The 18884-nt window shown below is 39.1% G+C and overlaps 1 long non-coding RNA gene across 9 annotated transcripts in view; it reads left to right on the top strand.

Moving 5' to 3' along the window:
• The window catches only part of LOC140611720 (uncharacterized), a 117992-nt gene that overhangs the window by 88732 nt on the left and 10376 nt on the right, over positions 1-18884 (top strand). For all 9 annotated transcript variants that reach the window (XR_012012865.1, XR_012012864.1, XR_012012862.1 and 6 more), the window contains one exon: positions 3885-3998. This is a non-coding gene — a long non-coding RNA (uncharacterized lncRNA). The remainder of the gene's footprint in view (positions 1-3884; positions 3999-18884) is intronic.

Below are 18884 nucleotides of genomic sequence, written 5' to 3'. Positions count from 1 at the left end.
GAGCATAACAAGAATTTTGTGTTTGCCTACATGTGATTTCATCTACAAGAAACGCTAAGTGAATGCAGGAAACTGCCTCCAGCTGAATTGAGCTGTATAGGAATGCACAAATGCACACACGCCTCAAACATCCTCCAGCTGCCTCAGTTCACCAAGTGTATGATGAGCCATATTCATCCACATCTGGTGTTACAACCTTCCACCCTTGAAAACGCTCCGTTGCCATTTCTCGATAGCTCAAGAAACCACCTCCACAAGCAAACTTCAGATCTTTTTTCTAGGCAAAGTGCCATATTTATAGTAGTATTTATGTGTTTCTTAATTTAATATGTACAAAATTGATATATTTATTATTAGGTTCCTATCATCTTTTTAAAGTATCTCTGACACATGTTTTGAGTACTGTGCCCTTAATCTCATTTTCCCCCTAAGCTCTGTGGTGGTTGTTGTACAATGTTGTATAGTACAATGATTTTTAGGGAAGTATGTGTCGTGTTATAGAAGAACTGACTGTATTTTGTCTGGAAGTGGTCACATTTAAGCCTCAACAGTGACTAGTTATGTCCAGGCAAAGAGCAAGACTAGGATATAGAATTTATTCTTGAGGAGGGAGGGAAAAAGATGGTAGAAGGAGGGAGAGAGAATAAAAAACAAACTATTTCATATTTTTACAGTTGGCTCAACTGAGCTTGGGTATTTTAAAACTCTGGTGTGATTCCTCCCATGGCTCTTCCCCATCAGCACAAGAGAGTTTATCTTGGCATCTGGGGATCCCCTGGGACCACTGTCAATGTATTTCAGAGGTCCATAAGCCTCCTGAAATTATTCACAAAATTTTGTGTTCATGTTTGTGGTAAGAGGAAAACATTATATTTCATCTGCCTCTCAAAGGAAATGTCAGGCAACTGCTATTTTTATTTTCCAGAGACTTCTTTGAAGGGCAGAGTGATCCATATTTCTGCATATATGTATCACCGTGTAAGTGTGGCAGCTTCAGACCTTCTATCTGGAGAAGCTTAGGGGCAGCACTTTGTCTGAAAGCCATACTTATATAGCAAGCATATTGTTTTTACTTAGCTTCCATGTTTATTTAGTACCTTGTAGTGAGGTGGTGGGTTCTGCTAGATGCATTCTTTCCAGGAATATAACTCAGATCATCACCATGAAAGCATGAAGCTCTAGTCATCCATGAAAGGGATTATGGACATATTTCAAGAATTTTCTCTAATTGGCTGCTTAGAGACTACCTGGTTTGTGTAGGAATGAAGCCTGGAAACTGAAGGAAGGCGTCCAGCCAGGGAGAAGAGGGTAAGGGTGAGAAGAATAAAAGGAAGGAGGAGTTGACTAAATGAATGCTACTAGTTCATGGATTTGCATGGGAAAGCTGTGCTGGCAGCTATTTGACCCAAATCCCTTTTCCTATCTTGCAGCTCTTCCTCATGATCATCATGTATCAAATGCTTGCTTTCTGTTTCATTTGCTTTGTCCCCTCATGAGTAGAAGAATTAGATGTTTTTTATAACAAACTCAGAGAGGCTTCCACTGTTTTTTTTTTTTTTTTAACATTTTATTTAGTTACTCATGAGAGATACAGGGAGAGAGAGAGGCAGAGACATAGGCAGAGGGAGAGGCAGCCTCCATGTAGGGAGCCCGATGTGAGACTTGATCCTGGCACTCCAGGATCACGCCCTAATCCAAAGGCAGACGCTCAACTGCTGAGCCACCCAGGTGTCCTGGCTTCCACTGTTTTGAGTAATATTAAGTTTTTACAATATGTAGCGCTCCTACAAACTAACGGTATTCAGACAGATGGCTCATCCCTCGGCTGGTCTCTAGGTAACTATGACACCCATCAGTGAGGTTAGAGATCAGATGTCCATCATTCTATCAACCAAGTTCCACCCCAACCTCACGCCAGGAAATGTGACAAGCTCCATCAGCCTTGCCTAGAATCCTTGTCTATGATCAAAGAAACATTATTCTTTCCTTCCCTAGAATGATGAGTAGCTATGAACATCTTCAGTCTTGGCTCTGGAACCCCTAACACATGGTTATAAACATTTTATTTATTTATTCATGAGACACAGAGAGAGAGTGAGGCAGAGACAAAGGCAGAGAGAGAAGCAGGCTCCATGCAGGGAGTCCAATGTGGGACTCGATCCCAGGACTCCAGGATCACGCCCTGAGCCAAAGGTGGATGCTCAACCACTGAGCCACCCAGGCATCCCAATAAAATGGAATTATATATGAAGATGAGGTATATGGAAACAAAGAAAGATGCAGACATAGAAAAATGTGTTTTTAATACAAATTTAATCTTACTATACTTACTCTGCAACTTTTTTTATTGACAATATGTTAGGGACAGCAATCCATACAGTATTCATATACAGGGCTATCTCATAGCTGGGTTAATATTTCATTGTATGTCTACTTACCATAATTTATTCATTCATAACCCTATTGATAGATTTTTATGTTGTTTCCAATTTTTATCCCCTACAAACAATGTTTCAATGAACACTCTTAAACATGTGAAATATATCCCTTTAGGATACATACACCACATTTCATTTCCCAAGTGGAAAGATTATATCCTTTTAACAGTTTGATAGAAACTGCCAAAATGCCCTCCAGTATATCATATCTACATATTGACACTGTTACCAACAACAGAATTTCCTTTGTTCCTCTACTCGCAAACACATGATGTTATGAATATTTTAAATATTTGCCAATATGCTTAGGCAAAAACATAACTTGTCATTGATTTGTCTTTCCTTAATCAATAGTTAAGTTTGGTTCATTTTCATAACTTTATTATCAGCTTATTCTTTTTTCTGGTAGTAATTGCTTTAGTGTTCATCTTGTTTGAGTAATTCTAACGCCAGGGGTGTCACTATGAACTCAGGAGTGCTTTTAAATGAATTTGCATTTAATTCATCGCAAGACTAGCTATATGCTTTTTTGAAAATAATACATATATGGTTGAAGATGATTTAGCCAATTTATAGATAATGCCCCATGCATTGATGGATACTGTTTTAGAACAAAGATTGGACATAATATGTAATCATTTTGTACATATAAATCCAATCTTAAACCACACTTATAGGGGCAAAGTACTGAAGAATCCTGAAATGACATCTGAGTCATCAAAAATCAATATTTTTCATTGACATTTTAGTGCTGAATGTTTAGGACAGTTTTAGTACTTCAATTTTTTAAATATTGATTGTCCATGTACAGTGTGCATAAATGAGAGTGACTACTTAGCAAAGTAGAGGTCAGGAAAACAGACTCTGTGAGATTTGCTCAGAGGCTTAGGCTCAAAGTCTCAAAGAAATCAGCCTTTAAATTGAGAAATAGTTACACCCAGGAGAGGTCTTCTGCTGCAAATAAAGAGGATAGGGGTAGCTCCTGCTAGAAAAATACCTTGGACCAATAAAAAATAGTAATATTAATGATTATTAGAACAAATGCTTATAGGAGCACCTGGGTGGTTCTGTCAGTTAAGCATCTGACTCTTGATTTCAGCTCAGGTCATGGATCTTAAGGGCTTAAGGTTTGACTGCATTGGAGTCTGCCTGTCTGTCTCCCTCTGCTCCTCTCCCCACTTGCACACGCGCTTTCTCTCTGTCAAATAAATAAGTAATGATAAAATCTTTTTTTAAAAAAAAAAGGGAAGAAAAAAGAAACAGAACACTTGTATACCTAAGTGCTTTACAGACATTATCTCGCTTAAAGCAATAAATAATGTGAGAAGTAAGTACTCTGATTACACCATCTTATAGACAAGAAAACCAAGGCACAAAAAAGTTAAGTAAAACATTGAATGATTGGATGAACTGCCTGTAGAGACTGACCACTTCTCTCCACAACAGGAAACTGCCTCCATTGCCAATAACATTGAGTTCTAACAGAACACTCTGTGCAGTTCATGATACTCCGTGAAAGGATTGGACCCCAGTAATGATGCGTCTGACACATGGATTTGGGTAAGGTGGGGTAAGGAGTCCTTTTGCAAAATTATTCTTGGTGGTATACAGAATGTAAATGTGTATCTTTTCTGGATTAATTAAATAATCAGCTTTCAATCTGGGTTGGAATATCCAATTGCCTCTCTTTTATTTATTTAACCAGTGACAACCTGGTCCAGTGCTAAGACTTGACAATAATTTCTGATATTTTATATCCATAAAAAAGAAAGAAAAAATGAATAAACTCCTTGAATAACACAGACAGAATTGACAGAAAATCAGCTATCTTGACAGTTTAATGGCCAAAAATGTAACTAAGTTATTTACATTTATTTCATCAATTATTGTTCATTTTCCATGTTATTTGAGCCTTCTCATGGTAATGAGAACATTAGAACACTTGCTTCTGCTCCAGTTAGTCCCCAGAACTTTAGAATAGACACTGAGGGGCAAATCAGTAGAGAGGAAGACAAAAGGAACATGCTTATGAAGGGAGTTAATTAGGGATGCCTGGGTGTCTCAGCGGTTGAGTGTCTGCCTTTGGCTCACAGGATCCAGGATTGAGTCCCACACTAGGCTCCCTGCGAGAAGCCTGCTTCTCCCTCTGCCTATGTCTATGTCTCTGCCTCTCTCTCTCTCTCTCTCTCTCTCTCCCTCTCTCTCTTTCATAAATAAATAAATCTTTAAAAAAAATAAAGGGAGTCAACTAAAATTGAGGCTTCATGATATTAAGAGATGGATAGTTCAGTATTTGTGGATATCTATATTTAAGTCATCACAGGTCATGTCAGCAAATTTAGCAAAAGTCCTGTTAGTTCTGCTATCTGTATGTGCATCAGCTGGAGACTTTAATGGCATAACAGGGATGTAGACTCTCTGGCCCTTGAGTTGATTTTTACCCGTCCTTCAGAACCACTGCTCTGATCATTGCTGCTATATTTAGAGAATAATTTTTAATGGAATTGGTGTTTAGATCATCATTTAGAATGGAGCCCTTAGAAATGTAGGGATTGGGTGCCTGGATGGCTCAGTGAGTTAAGCATCTGCTTTCAGCTCAGGTCATGAACCCAGGGTCCTGAGATCAAGCCCCACATCAGGCTCCCAGCTTACCAGGGAGCCTGCTTCTCCTTCTTCCTCTGCCTGCTGCTCTGCCTCCTTGTGTTCTATCAAGTAAATAAATAAAATCTTTTTAAAAAAAAAAGAAATATGAGGATTAAGGCAGTTGAAAAAGATCAACAGTGATCATGGAGAATGATGACCCCCAGATGACCACAACCCAAATGATCCACAGAATTCAGGAAACTTCTGAGTATACACATCCTGCTTCTTTTGACTCTTTCTTACTTTCTCTCTGGGTGTCTCTATTCTTCCTTTCTATTTAGTTTATTCAAATTTCTTCTCTTCTTTCTCTTTCCCCAGCTTTGTTTGCTTTCATCCCAATTTGTTTCTTGTTCAGTCCTCATACCACGAAACCAAAATATATTTTAATTATAATTCTTTCATTATATAAAGCTTTCTAGTTTCTAAGTGTTCATTTAAAGTAATATGACTTGAGTGCTATATTTTCTTTTAGCAGCAAAGAAAGCCTTTTTTATGACCTTTGGTATTTGATCTTTGTTGCTTTATTCCCCCTTCTCTCATGAGTCAGTGATACTTTTACTGGAAGACAACCCTTCCTTTTCCTGATCTATGAAAATATAACTCAGGGAAAGCTGTAAAAAGGCAATATCTGCTTAATATCTGAGGAAGATATAATTTGGGAATATCCTGTTTTCTTCCTGAATCTCAAGTAGCTATTTTATTTTAGAAAGAGTTCTCTTACCTGTGTTATTTTTTTCCTGTGTTCAGAGCTCTCTGAACTGCCACAGTCATGGACCTCTGTGGAAACCTCTACACTGTTAGTTCCTACTTTGCACATAACACCCCAGACCTGAGAAACACACACACACACACACACACACACACACACACACACTTTCATCAGGTACCACCAGGGAGAAAACACTCTTATGTGAGTATTTCTATTTTATTTCCTTCACCTACCAAGTTTTATGTGGATAATCCAGGAAGAGAAAGTTGTTTAGTAGGTTTATGTTTCCCATATAATATTGTATATCATAATTGATACATATTAATAATTAATTAAATTTATTATTGGGTAGAGGCTTCCTGAGATAGAACTCAAGGAGAGTTTCAAGAAAAAGACATTAGAGGGGTGCCTGGGTGGCTCAATTGGTTAAGCGTCTGCCTTTGGCTCAGGTCATGATTTCAATGTCCTGGGATCAGCCCTATACCGGGCTCTCTGCTCAGTTGGGAGTCTGCTTCTCCCTCTCCCTCTGCTGTTCCCTCTGCTTGTGCTCTTACTCTTGCTGCAAATGAATGAATGAATGAATGAATGAATGAATGAATGAATGAAATCTTAAAAAAAAAGACAAAGGCATTAGATTAAAAAGTCCTTGATAGCTGAAAGCTCTATGTGGAATAAAAGCTGGACATCCTTCATGTTGTGTTATCTGAGAGCATTAGACTACATCTGGGGGGATCACAAGGTGACTTGGTTGAGATGGAGAGACAATCTCAGTCATATGCAACAGATTCAGGGAGTTTAGAGACAAAACTAGAGGAAGGCAAAAAAAGTACATTGAAAGTGTGTTCTGTGTACATGTCTAGTGCACATATCAGGCACTCACATGTGCCACAAATAAGGTGACATTTCAATAAGGTAAAATTTGACAAAGTTTAAAGTGATTAACAAACACCTGTAGAAGTGTCAGGAGACTCATTATCTTACTATGTTAATGAAGTGATAGCGCTGCCCTGCAAGTGAAGGGGAGGGAAGATGAAGAGCATTTTGTGCCCCTCCACTCCTGCTTTCATCAGAGAAAATGCTCTTTTATCTGTTTTGCACATTGAGTCTTATGTAAGATTTAGTGTAGAAAAACAGCTTACCCTCTAGGAAAAAAAAAAAGTTTTAAAGTGACCAATTGAGCTCCCCATTTAGGGAGTCCAGGGTAGTGGAGCCTCCTCCCCATGTCCAGGTGTTCTGCCTTGGGTGAGGGAGCCATGCACTCCATGGCCCACAGAGGGTTTGGCAAGCCCATTTTTGCACTGTGACCCATGGGTTCCTAATAGATCATTACAGTTAAATTTTTCGGGTGCATACTCTGTGCCAGGCATTATTCTCAGTTTTGTACATATTCTTGGGCAATATATTCATATATTAATATATCATAAACCAGGCTGCTTCTTCCAATCAATGGCAACTAAAGGTCTATGAAGTACAATAAACTACCTAATGCTCACCTTTGCGAGGTAAGTATTATTATCATTCACTTTAGAGATGAGATAACTGAGGCACGAAGAGCTTGGGAAACTTGTCCAGGTCACACCTGTAAGTGCTAATGTGATATGTACTGCTAAAACACATTGGCAAGGTGTTAACAGGCCCAGGATGATTCCCGTTAGTGCTGGGAAGAGACAATTTGATGTGGGAACCAGTGACAACAGATCACTGGCATCCTGTGAAATTATGTGTAACCTGCTGGGAAAAGAGAGCCCAAGACTCACAATTCTCTTTATTTCTATAAACTCTGACCACTAATCTTCTTATTCACAGTAAAAATCATCAGTGTTTTTTTAAAAGATTTTATTTATTCATTAATTCATGAAAGACACAGAGAGAGAGAAAGAGGCAGAGACACAGGCAGAAGGAGAAGCAGGCTCCATGCAGGGACCCCAATGTGGGACTCGATCTCGGGCCTCTGGGATCACGCCCTGGACCGAAGGTGGCGCTAAACTGCTGAGTCACCCAGGGATCCCCTCATCAGTGTTTTAATGAGAAACATGATAGGAAAGTTTTCGCCTTTAAAGGGTATATGTTAAGTTCATTAAAACTGATCCTTGTACACAGCTGGTCCCATTAAATGTTGGTTCCCTGACTTTCTTCCGGGGTCAAAAAAAAAAAACCCCGCTTTCACATGGATCATACTTTTAAAATGTCATACTGGTGGCTGCCACATTCGATGTTAAATTCATTTGCTAAATAGGATTGGGGAATATTGTGGTTAGAGCTTTGACAATCTCAGTTGATTTCTGAACAGATTTATAATATGTAAAACGATTTTCCTGACTACTCAAGAGAAAGGAAGGGCCTTTAGGTAAAGGAGGATCATCTAATTGTTTGCTATAAGCTCACCAGAGTAAAGGTGAAGAGAGTTAAAATGAATCGCTCTGATCAGGTACAGAATGTCTTGATTGTTAGAAAGATGAATAAGAACAAGACCCACAGGGGAGCTTGGTATACTTCCGCTTTGTGTGTGCATGAGGTGGGGAAAATACATGGTTTCCCTGTCACCTAGTGAGAGCAAATGGGCAAATGACGTGAATTTAGCATACGTCACCTAAGAGGCCCGTGGCTTAGGAACATGCTGAGTCAATTTGCTACTTGAGAATTTACATCACCTTGATGGTGGACTTCCCCAAAAGTGGAATTCTAAGCAACCTCACATCCCTACCTGGGGAGAGCAGAGATTGCCTTTTTCCTATATCTCTGACACTCCAAATCGTGAGGTGGATACAGACCAGACCTTATTCCCTCCACCCACATTTTCCTTTACATAACAACAGAAAAAGATTTTTCCTACAGCTTAGTCACTAGCAGATTAAATAGCATTCTGAAAATTAGGAGGCAAAGTGACAAAACTGCTTTCAAGGAATTTGTTTTTCATCTCTAAGTTGGGGAGTCTTGAATTCATTATTCAGCATTTACCCTAAACAGGTACCAACCTGAAAGATAAAGTAAGTTGCTACTTAAAACAACAAATAGGAAGCATTACATCATCAGAAAAACACTTATGGAGCCTGTGTGTATTTGGTATTTCTTGAGATGCTATCAGGTCACTGCTCTGTGAAGACACACGGCAAACTTAAAGACACACATGCTTGAGAAAATGAAAGCATGCTAGCCTTTATGTGTGAAAATGACACTAAATATGATCAGACAAATGTGCGCTCGAGGTTTGTTTTTCAGTTGCACTGAGGTTTTTTTTTTCCATAATTTCTGATCACATTTACAGCTGGTGACCCATGTCACGATTTTAAAATGATTAGCAAGAGTTATAATTATAATCTTTGCTCATAAAATGTTTTTAGCCTTTTAGATTTTCAGAGGAATTAAAGCCGTGAACAAGTGCTTAGTTGGCATCATACTATGAATCTTCAGTAAAAATAATCCGGACTTATATCAATTTGGGGACAGGCTAGGAAAACACATATCTTACTGGTAAGATATGGAAATCATGACAATATTAGTTACATCTGAATTAATCTGATAAAATTAGTTGGGTGAATTATTATGGAATAAGAATTTCAGCTATTTAACATGCTGGTGAGATTCCTTCATTAGGCTTAGCATTAGAATTCATCTCACTCATCTTGATAATTTTGGGTTATATTTCTCGGTCACTTTTTCCATTTTTAGGGAGAACATCAGATAACTGTCACCTGCCACAGTGCAAAGACTCTGTATGACTGTCATTCTCACTGCTTTCTTTCCGGAGTCTGGCACAATGCCTGACATGGAAAGGCACTTAATAAATATTTGTTGCCTGTATACATTAATAATTGATCGACTGAATGATAGAAAGATTTAATTCATTGATTATTGGCATGTACAAGAAATGTAATCGGATATAGTAGGAAACCAATCACCTGCTCAACCCTGATTCTTACAAATAGAATGAGATTTAGCAGACACCAAAATGAGAGAGAACAATCAGTCTATTAACCTAAGCATCACAAAAGTAGATAACTCAGGGTCTAAAAAACAGATGACTTTCCTGCAATTATAGCCCCAAAAAAAGCCTGCAGGTGTACCCTAGATAAGACAGTTTCCGCTCGTGAAACAGAAGCACTTATTAATTAACGTAGAAGCCGTCACTTGAACAGAAAGCTAGGCAAATGCCTTGAGCCGTTAAAAAAAAATTTCCTTCAGAAAAGCATTTCTTTTGATGATAACTTTTAAAATAATTTATGTAGTTTCTTTTTCAGTAGCTGTGCTCGATCTATATCGTGCAGCATTATTAGCATTTGTTAACAACAGAAGTGGTAAGGAAATTACTCACCACAATTGTTAGACTGGGTTATTAGAGGCAAAGAGAGAAGAGTGGCCTTCATGAGTACTCAGTTCAGATTGCTGCTGTCAGCAGAGGTGTGGGCCATAGTGGGGGAGGATGTGAGAATGGAGGAGGGAATTGGCTTGCCTCAGTTTCTGGTGAAGCATTAAAATTTGTAAGGTAAGTCACCTAGCTTACAAGAGCAATTGGTTTCTTTTGTTCTAGAAGAGAAGGGTTGCTGAGGAATACATTCAGATGAGGAATAAACATGACTCTAAACTTTCTTTGAGTTGGAATTTCATGAAAGCTTCACTTATAGAAGTAAGGTGATGGCTCAGGAAAGCAGTATATATACAATTTAAAATTTTTTCGGACTGGAAAATTAGATTGTATCAATCATTTCTCAAGAATGATTTGGTGCCGTGGATTGGGTCTCTAGTGACAAATTTGCATGTACTATGTGCTTTGATCCCTGTGTGTCTGTGCATAATAAAGACATCTTTGTTCATTTAAAATTTATTCATTCAACAAGTATTTATTGTCCATCAACTAGTCACATTTGATTTTTTTCTATGTGTGAAAAAATGGAATGGTCTTTACTGTGTTTTATTGCACACAACTTGCAAATGTTTTAGCAGGAGTGTCCTAACATACATGGTACTTTTGTGAAAATGAAAAATAAAAACAGCTCCCTCTCTATGCAAAAGAATTATTTTCAAAAGTGTCCTTTCTTCTGAGAAGAGGAAGCCCTATGTCCTGGCTAAGAGGTGTACATTCTGGATTTCAGTCCCTAGCTGGGCACCATTTTGCAGTACACGAAAAGTATACCTATATGTGGAAGCTAGTCTTAGGTGCAGCCTCACAAAAACAGTTTGGGTTTTGTCCAGTTTTCAGTGATTTGGACCAACTGTAGGAGAGTTCCTTCAATCTATCTTAGACAAAGAATCTGTATATCCAAAGACTCTGGTCTCAGTTGCTCATCTGTCAAATGAGAGAGTTGGACTTGATTCCTTTTTCTTCCCCTAAAAAATATGTATTTTGGTTATATAGCAGGGAAGTCAAGAGCATAGGCTTTGGAATCAGACTACTTGAGTTTGAATTCTGGCTCTATGATTTGAAAGCAATTCTATCTTGGAGAATCTCTCTGACCTTCAGTTTCTTTATTTGTAAAACAGAGTGATAGTACCTAGTATGTAGTTCATAGAGTTATGATGAGAATTAAATGGGATATGGCACACAAAGCACTCAGTACAATATTGGGAGTAAGTATTCAGTAATTATTAGCCATGAGGATGGTGTTGATGATTATGACGATGATGACCATGTGATTCCACATCTCAAGAAAACCAAGAGCAGCTAATCCCATCATTTGTCTAACAGAGTTCTAGCATCAGTAATCTCATTAACACTCAATAGTTTGTCCACATTCTCCACTCAGCCAGTTAGAACACCTTCTGGGTCACTTATCTACAGTAAATAAGGACATTCATTTTGTAGGCCTTGACAAGGCTACTGCCCTCTATCACCTAATACTATTGTAATACTCCTATAGATACTTGCTATCTTTCTAGGGGAGAGTCAAATAGCAGTCAGTTTTGCCTGCATCAAATAATTGGTGTTTGAACTGACACTTCATCATCCCAAAAGCAGCCTCTAGGGAGTCTTAAGAATAATCCCTCAAGCAGATGAATTCCTGAAGCACCTAAGAACCATGATGTATCAGTTAGCCATTGCTGTATAACCACAATCCCAAAACATAGTGGCCACAAACAACAACCATTTATTATTATCATAAGTTGTAGGATGGCTTAATAGCTCTGCTTATCTGGAGTAGACTTAACTGATCTTGGCTGGGCTCACTCACGTGTTTGCAGTCAGTAGCAGATTGGTCTTCACCTGGACACTAAATTCTCCTTACATGGCTCCCAAATCTCTCCAACCTAGGCATGTTTTGATAGTGGTGGCAGGGGTCCAAAAGAGAAAGTGGGAAAACAACTCTTTTTTTTTTTTTTTTAAGTCTTTGCTTGGGTCAAGTTTACTACTATCTCATTAGCCAAAGCAAGTCACATAGCCAAGCCTAGAGTCCACATGGAAAGGTACTACTGAAGGATATGGATAGAGGGAGGCATGAAAAACTGACACCATGACTATAATCTACCACACATAGTAAATATTACTTTTAAATATTACTATCTTAGAAATTTATCTAATAGCTTCATTGTCTCACTATTCAGTCACTAATATATATATATTACATATAATATCTATAGTTGTTTCTTGCTTTATTCACCAAAAATGTCTTAAAAAGCATTACAAAATCCAGAGGTAAGTTTCTAGTTCCTAATTAAATGATAAAATCATATCTGAAGCATTCTGTTTTGTTTTCTATTTCCCTGTATGGCTTAGTCAGGTTCTTTAGAGCATTGGTCATCTCAGATATAATTGCCACCAACCATAACAGCTGAAAGACTTTCCTGTACCCCAAAAATTGTTTTATGGAAGCCCTCTAAAAGCTCCATGTGCACTTTAGACAAAGAACAGAAAGAAAGCTAACAGATATTTGAGTATTAAAGATTGGGCAAAATCTTGGTCAAGTTCTCTTCATGAACTCCCTCTGATATGTTGTTTTAAAAATCAGTTAGCAGAATCCTTCTAAGGCAGATAAAAAATGAGGGAAGGTGAGTTTATCCCTGCTTAAGGTAAAACTGAAGTATTGAATTATGCATTTAAGTCATATGCTAGGGGATGCCGAAGCCTGGGCTTTCCCTTTTCATAACAATTAGGTGTCCTGCCTGCATAGAAGCCAACCCGGAGATGGCAGACAGCACCCATCAAAGAGCTGGTTCGAAGTGGCTTGCAAAATCCTAGTTATTAAAACCTGCAAGTCCTCCAAAGTGTAAGTTGTTTATTAGGATTTTCGTTTGGACCTTCGCTTTAGGATCTACAAAAACACTCTTGAAATTGTCAAATACACCTCCTAATTTAGTTCATATCTCTAAATTCTGACATACCAATACAAGGGCTCAGACCCTTAAAAAAAAAAAAACCCTCGACATATTTGAAGACACTGTGTGGTCTACTCTCCCTTAACTTACTAATCAAACCAGTTTAATATTTTCTCATAGGACCTAGTTTCCAACAATATCATCACTTTGTTCCCTGTTTTTCTCTAGACCTTGCAGCTCTTGGCCACATCTTCTCTTAAATGTGGTGACTGTGCTGCCCAGGGTATGATAAATTGGGACAGTTCCCAGGCCTTGTGTCCCCCCCCTCCCCCCACCTCACATACACAGGTGGCTAGGAAGTGACTCAGGAGATAGAATGTGAAGGAACAAGAGATTTCCAGCACAAGTGTAGAAAAACAGTTGAAAGTCTCACATATAAGTGTACTCCATCAGTAAATTCATCCTTCCTTACCACAGCAGATAATACCAGAGTTCTTCCCTTTTTCCATAGACTCTGTAGGATGCATGTGACTAATTAAGATTCCTATTTTCTTCAAAGTCTGTCTTTAATATTCGCTTCCAACTTATCTTTTTTTAAATTTTTATTTATTTATGATAGTCACACAGAGAGAGAGAGAGGCAGAGACACAGGCAGAGGGAGAAGCAGGCTCCATGCACCGGGAGCCTGACGTGGGATTTGATCCTGGGTCTCCAGGATCGCACCCTGGGCCAAAGCCAGGCACTAAACCGCTGCGCCACCCAGGGATTCCACTTCCAAGTTGTCTAAGTCAGCCCTAAATGATGTGATTTACCCTCACCTGTCTCACAGCACAAACCATTTTTAGTAACCACCATTGTTGATTACCACTAACAATGACTCCAAGTAATAACCAAAACTCTAATAATGGCAAAAAAAACAAAAACAAAACGAACTCCAGCTTGTATAAGTCATTCTTCTAACCATGCAGCCCAATAGGTGTTTCTCCTTGGATCAGTACTCCAATACTCACTATATTCAGGTTGGACTACTATAACTCTCTAGTCTTTTTTCCCTTGTTCTCTTTTGCTTTCCTTTTTTGTTTTTTTGTTTTTTTTTAAGGTACTCAAGTCTTAGCATTTTCTCACAAAAGTAGCAGAAATAGATTGGGAGTGTGCATAAAGGAGAAAGTTACCCCCATAGGTCCTGCTTTACATATTTGCCTCTTCCTAATGGAGTATTTGCATGTGACAAGTCCTCCAGGATCCACTCCGAACTTTTATTTTTTATTTATTAATATTTTATTTATTTATTAGAGACACAGAGACATGGGCGGAGGGAGAAGCAGGCTTCATGCAGGGAGCCTGATGTGAGACTCGATCCCAGGTCTCCAGGATCACGCCCTGGGCTGACGGCGATGCTGACCTGCTAAGCCGCTAAGCCATAGGGGCTGCCCTGGACTAACTTTTAGAGGCACAGCCCTAGCACAGAGCTCAAGCATCCCTCTCAAGGGAAGCAGCTGAACAAAACAAGCTTCCCCTACTCAGGTTTTCCACCTAGTCATTGAGTTCCAACAGGCTAAATTCAGCTGCCACCACTCAGAGACAAATGGAGAGATAATATAAAATACCCTTGAAGTTCTTTGTTAGTAATCTAGCATGTAAGTAGGGATATTTACTGTTTTCTCCCACTGGTTTTATGAATCTAGAGTTTAGGATTATTCATTCAATCAACAAATAATCGAATATTTTGTGCCAGGTAAATAGACCAAGAAACCCAGAGCTCATGGAAACAGATCATGGACAGATAATAACACAAAATGTAAGGTATATCAGACACTGATAGTTGCTTAAGACAGAAACAGTAGAGGAAGATAGGAAATGTGGGGTTTGGGGGAGTAGGTGCTGTTTTTCATAGTGTACACAAAGAAGGCCTTAGGAATGAAGAAATGAGGAAGTAAGCCATGTAAATATCTGCTGGAAGAACATCCCAGGCAGAAGAAATAGCCAGTGGAGATGTCAAGTAAGCAGTTAAATGTACAAATCTTGAGTTTGAGAGAGAGTTCAAGCCAGGAAATATAAATTTGGAGTGATCAGCCTGCAAACGGTGTCTAGGCTGAGAAGCCAATTGAGATCACCAAGAGAGTTAGTGTAAATGGAGAAAAAAGATGGTGTGAGAATTAAGCCCCAAAGTTTAAAGTTTGGGGTGATGAGGAGCAATCAGCAAAGGAAACAGGCAGATTGCATACTGCTGAAGGAGTAAAACCCAGAGAGAGTGGAAGCCAAATGAAGAAAGATTCAGTGATTGATACAATGAAATGCTGATAGATGAAGTAAGATACAGGCTGCAAACTGACCTGGTTATAGCAGTGGGAAAGTCGTCGGTGAACTTGAAAAGGGCTATTTCAGTGTAGTAAGGACAAAATCTGGGTTTAAAAAAGAAGCAGAGGAGATAAAGAGTCAGTGAGATCATTATTTCAAAGAGTTTTGTTATAAAGGGAAGCAGGGAAATGAAATCATAGGGAGAGAGGGGTAAATAATCAAAACTTTTTTTAAAGATTTATTTATGTGTTTGAGAGAGCACAAGTGGGAGAGGGAGAAGGAGAGAGAATCCCAAACAGACTCCATGCTGAGCACAGAGCCTGACGTAGGGCTCAATCTCACAACCCCAAAATCATAACCCAAACCAAACCAAGAATCAGATGCTCAACCGACTATGCCACCCAGGTGCCCCAAAGCTATTTTTAAGATGGGAAAAATAGTAGCCTGTTTTTATGCTAATGGGAATGATCTATTCGAAATGAGAAAAATTAATGGTTTGGTGTGTGGAGAATTGCTACAGTGATGTCCCTGAGTGGTTAAGTGAAGGTGGGATCCAGCGCACCGGTGGAGGGCTTGCCCTTAGACAGGAGTACAAACCATTTCTTCAGTGTAACAGGAGGGAATGCTGAGTATATGGATACAGCTACAGCTAGGTAGATAGATAGGGTGGTAAGAGCATGAAGACGTTCTCTTCTGATTGCTTGTATTTCCTCAGAGAAAATGGAAATCAGTCATTAGCTGAGAATGCAGATGAGGAAGGAGGTATCTGAAGAGAAGATGTGAAAAATCATATGGGAGTTGGAGAGAGTGAATGAACTAGGGAATTTTGTGAGATTATTTGATGGCTCTGTGGCCCATTTGAAGTTTATGGTTATGCATTTTTAGTGAGGCTGATAGTCATGGATGCATGTTTTTCTGCAGCCAAGGTTAGCTGTATGCATGTGAGCACAGAGTAGGTGTAGACATGGATTTAACCATGGCTGTAATTTTGCCACATGAAGACAAGAAAGTGAGTATGAGGATGATAATGATGATGGATAAGAGGCAACTGATGACATTAGGATGGAGTAGGGGACAATAGAAAGTTAGTAGGAACAATAAATTGCAGGAGGTGACATGAAGAATTGTTGGAGTTAAGGCACTAAAGAGAATAAACTGGAAAGACAGGAGATGGTGATCAGGGAGTGGGATGCTTGGAAATGAGATTATAAAGGGATTAAAGTGATTGATAACAACAGGGTCTAGTAGGATGTGTCCATTGAAGTAAGTGGCAGAGAAATGATATAGGCAAGATCTTTGAGAGAGGTGAGTGAAGGAACTGACCAGAATATCAGAAGGATTATCTATGTGAACATTTAAATCATCAAAAATTGTCAAGAGCGATGTTGAAGGAAGTAAGCAACAATTAACTAACAGTTAAAATTTCAAGGAATGAGAGAAAGGGACCTGGGATATGTGGTTAGGGTGTGGGGGCGTTGGGTAAAGACAGAAACAAGGAAACTAGCTGGTGCTATGGGCCTTATGGCATGCAGTTCAATGCAGGTGCTTTATTTTTAGGGTGGAGGAAGGAAGAATAATCTGAAATTAGCAACAAGGAGCAAGTCATTTGCATCTTGCCTTCTTTCCTCTTCATCTCTTGTATCTCCTATAGTATATGCTTCCAGTTAGGTATTTTAGAGACATATTGCTTCTTGGCTTTCTTTACTCCTAAACTTTTTTTTCTTATTTTGTTCACTTAGTGCCCTAGGGATCCAATGCTTAGACCTGACTATACAGTAGAATCACCTGAAGAGATATTTGAACATTACAGTATACACAGGCCCTTTGAGCTATACTGATTAAATTGTTTTGGGATGGGGTCCAGGTATCTAGAGTCTTTGAAGTTCTCCAGGTGATTCTAGTGGACAGGCAAATTAGGAGCCACTGTCCTAGGGAAAAGTTTGTAAAGGTTTGAGTCTTTGTAGACATCTGCATTGTTATGGAGAATGCTCCATGGTTTTCATTATATCCTTGAATATATTCCTGACTCAAGAAGATTAACACTAAGACCCCTTATTTTTCTAATGAGAAAACTTGAACCTTAATTTATTTTTTAAAAATCTTTTTCATTAGAGATGGAGATAAAAATTGGGAAAAGGGAGAAATCTAGAAAGAATGATACCAACTATGTAAAATGATGGTGTCTTTTCCAAAACATCAGTAGGAATTTGAAACCTCCATGAGTAGAATCCATGAAGCTAGCCCACTACCCTGTGCATCCAAGATCATCTCTGCCTCTCTTCCTGCCCTCTAAAAATGTGACATGTATATGGGTAGCTGACTCTGGAGCTCTCTCACAGATGGTTTCTGCGTAGGAGTGGTGCATACGCCAGGCTCACTTAGCACCTGCGTTTTATGATGTGAAAACTGCACATCCATCATATGATCATCACCTCAAATTGTATAATTTTTTCTCACAAAGTGGAAAAAAGAGGTTTCAGAATATGCATTCAACTTCTGCTGGCCTCCTAAAGGAGCAAGATGGGTCAAGAATGAGGTTTTAAAATTGGGGAGCTCAGGAGGCAGAGGCCCTTTCAGGCTGTGATGGCTGTCACTATACTTCACTTACTGTGTCCACACCCTTGTTCTTTCACTGCTGCAGTAGGGCCAGCTGCCAGTGCACTCAGTTTTGTGAATTTACTCACGTATTAAAATGTTTGCCAATGTTAACTCAATGGTTCTGGTTCCTTCATTACAGACCTTAATCCTCTGATAGGGAAGACAGGAATGTCTTGGAATCATGTGGTTTAATTATAACCATCATTTTTACTTAGCCATCTTTTATCTATTCAGTTGGGATCCTGAGATGCTCAAACTAAGCTATGAGATTTCTAAGCAGTTAGCACAAAGATAATAGGGAACAGTTTAGAACTTGTTAGACAAGAAAGATTCTAGTGAAAGCAGCAGCCAGGAGAAATTACTGAATATATTTGCCTTGGCTATGAAATTGCCATATCTAGCCTAGTGAGTATTAACACTTGCTTGTGCCTCTGCACATATGAAGGAGAAAAGATTGGCAAATAGAATATGTCCACAGATGTACTGGGTGAAAGTGCAAATGGCTTCTCCTTTGTCTCTTGTTCTCTCCCTTTCTTCCTACCATTGACCATCATATCCCCTTTTTTCTTTCTGCTTATAGTCCTTTACACCGAACTCACACACACACTTGACTTCCACCCCCACATGTCATCCACTGACTCATGCTCTCATAGTCACCCACACAGTTGCTCACTGTGTGCTTCTTTCATGTCCATTTCTGTCCAGAAGCCTCGGCTTTTTAGCTTTTGCCTGATTCTCAACAGTAGTAGCCTATAGGTCTGCAGGCCTTTGGAGTCCAAAATGCCTAAACCAACCATGGGTTGTTAACTTGTGACTCTCCTCACTACTCCATAGTATTTGGATCAACTTTTGGAGGAACCTGTGATGACACACATAAATCTAATGAATTCAGCACAAGACCTCTGGAGTGGAGGTTGAAAATTAGCAGCTCTTAGGTGATTCTGGTCAGT

Source organism: Canis lupus, chromosome 20 (assembly GCF_048164855.1).
Source record: "Canis lupus baileyi chromosome 20, mCanLup2.hap1, whole genome shotgun sequence".
NCBI lineage: Eukaryota > Metazoa > Chordata > Mammalia > Carnivora > Canidae > Canis > Canis lupus.
This window is presented reverse-complemented; position numbering and strand designations above follow the sequence as displayed.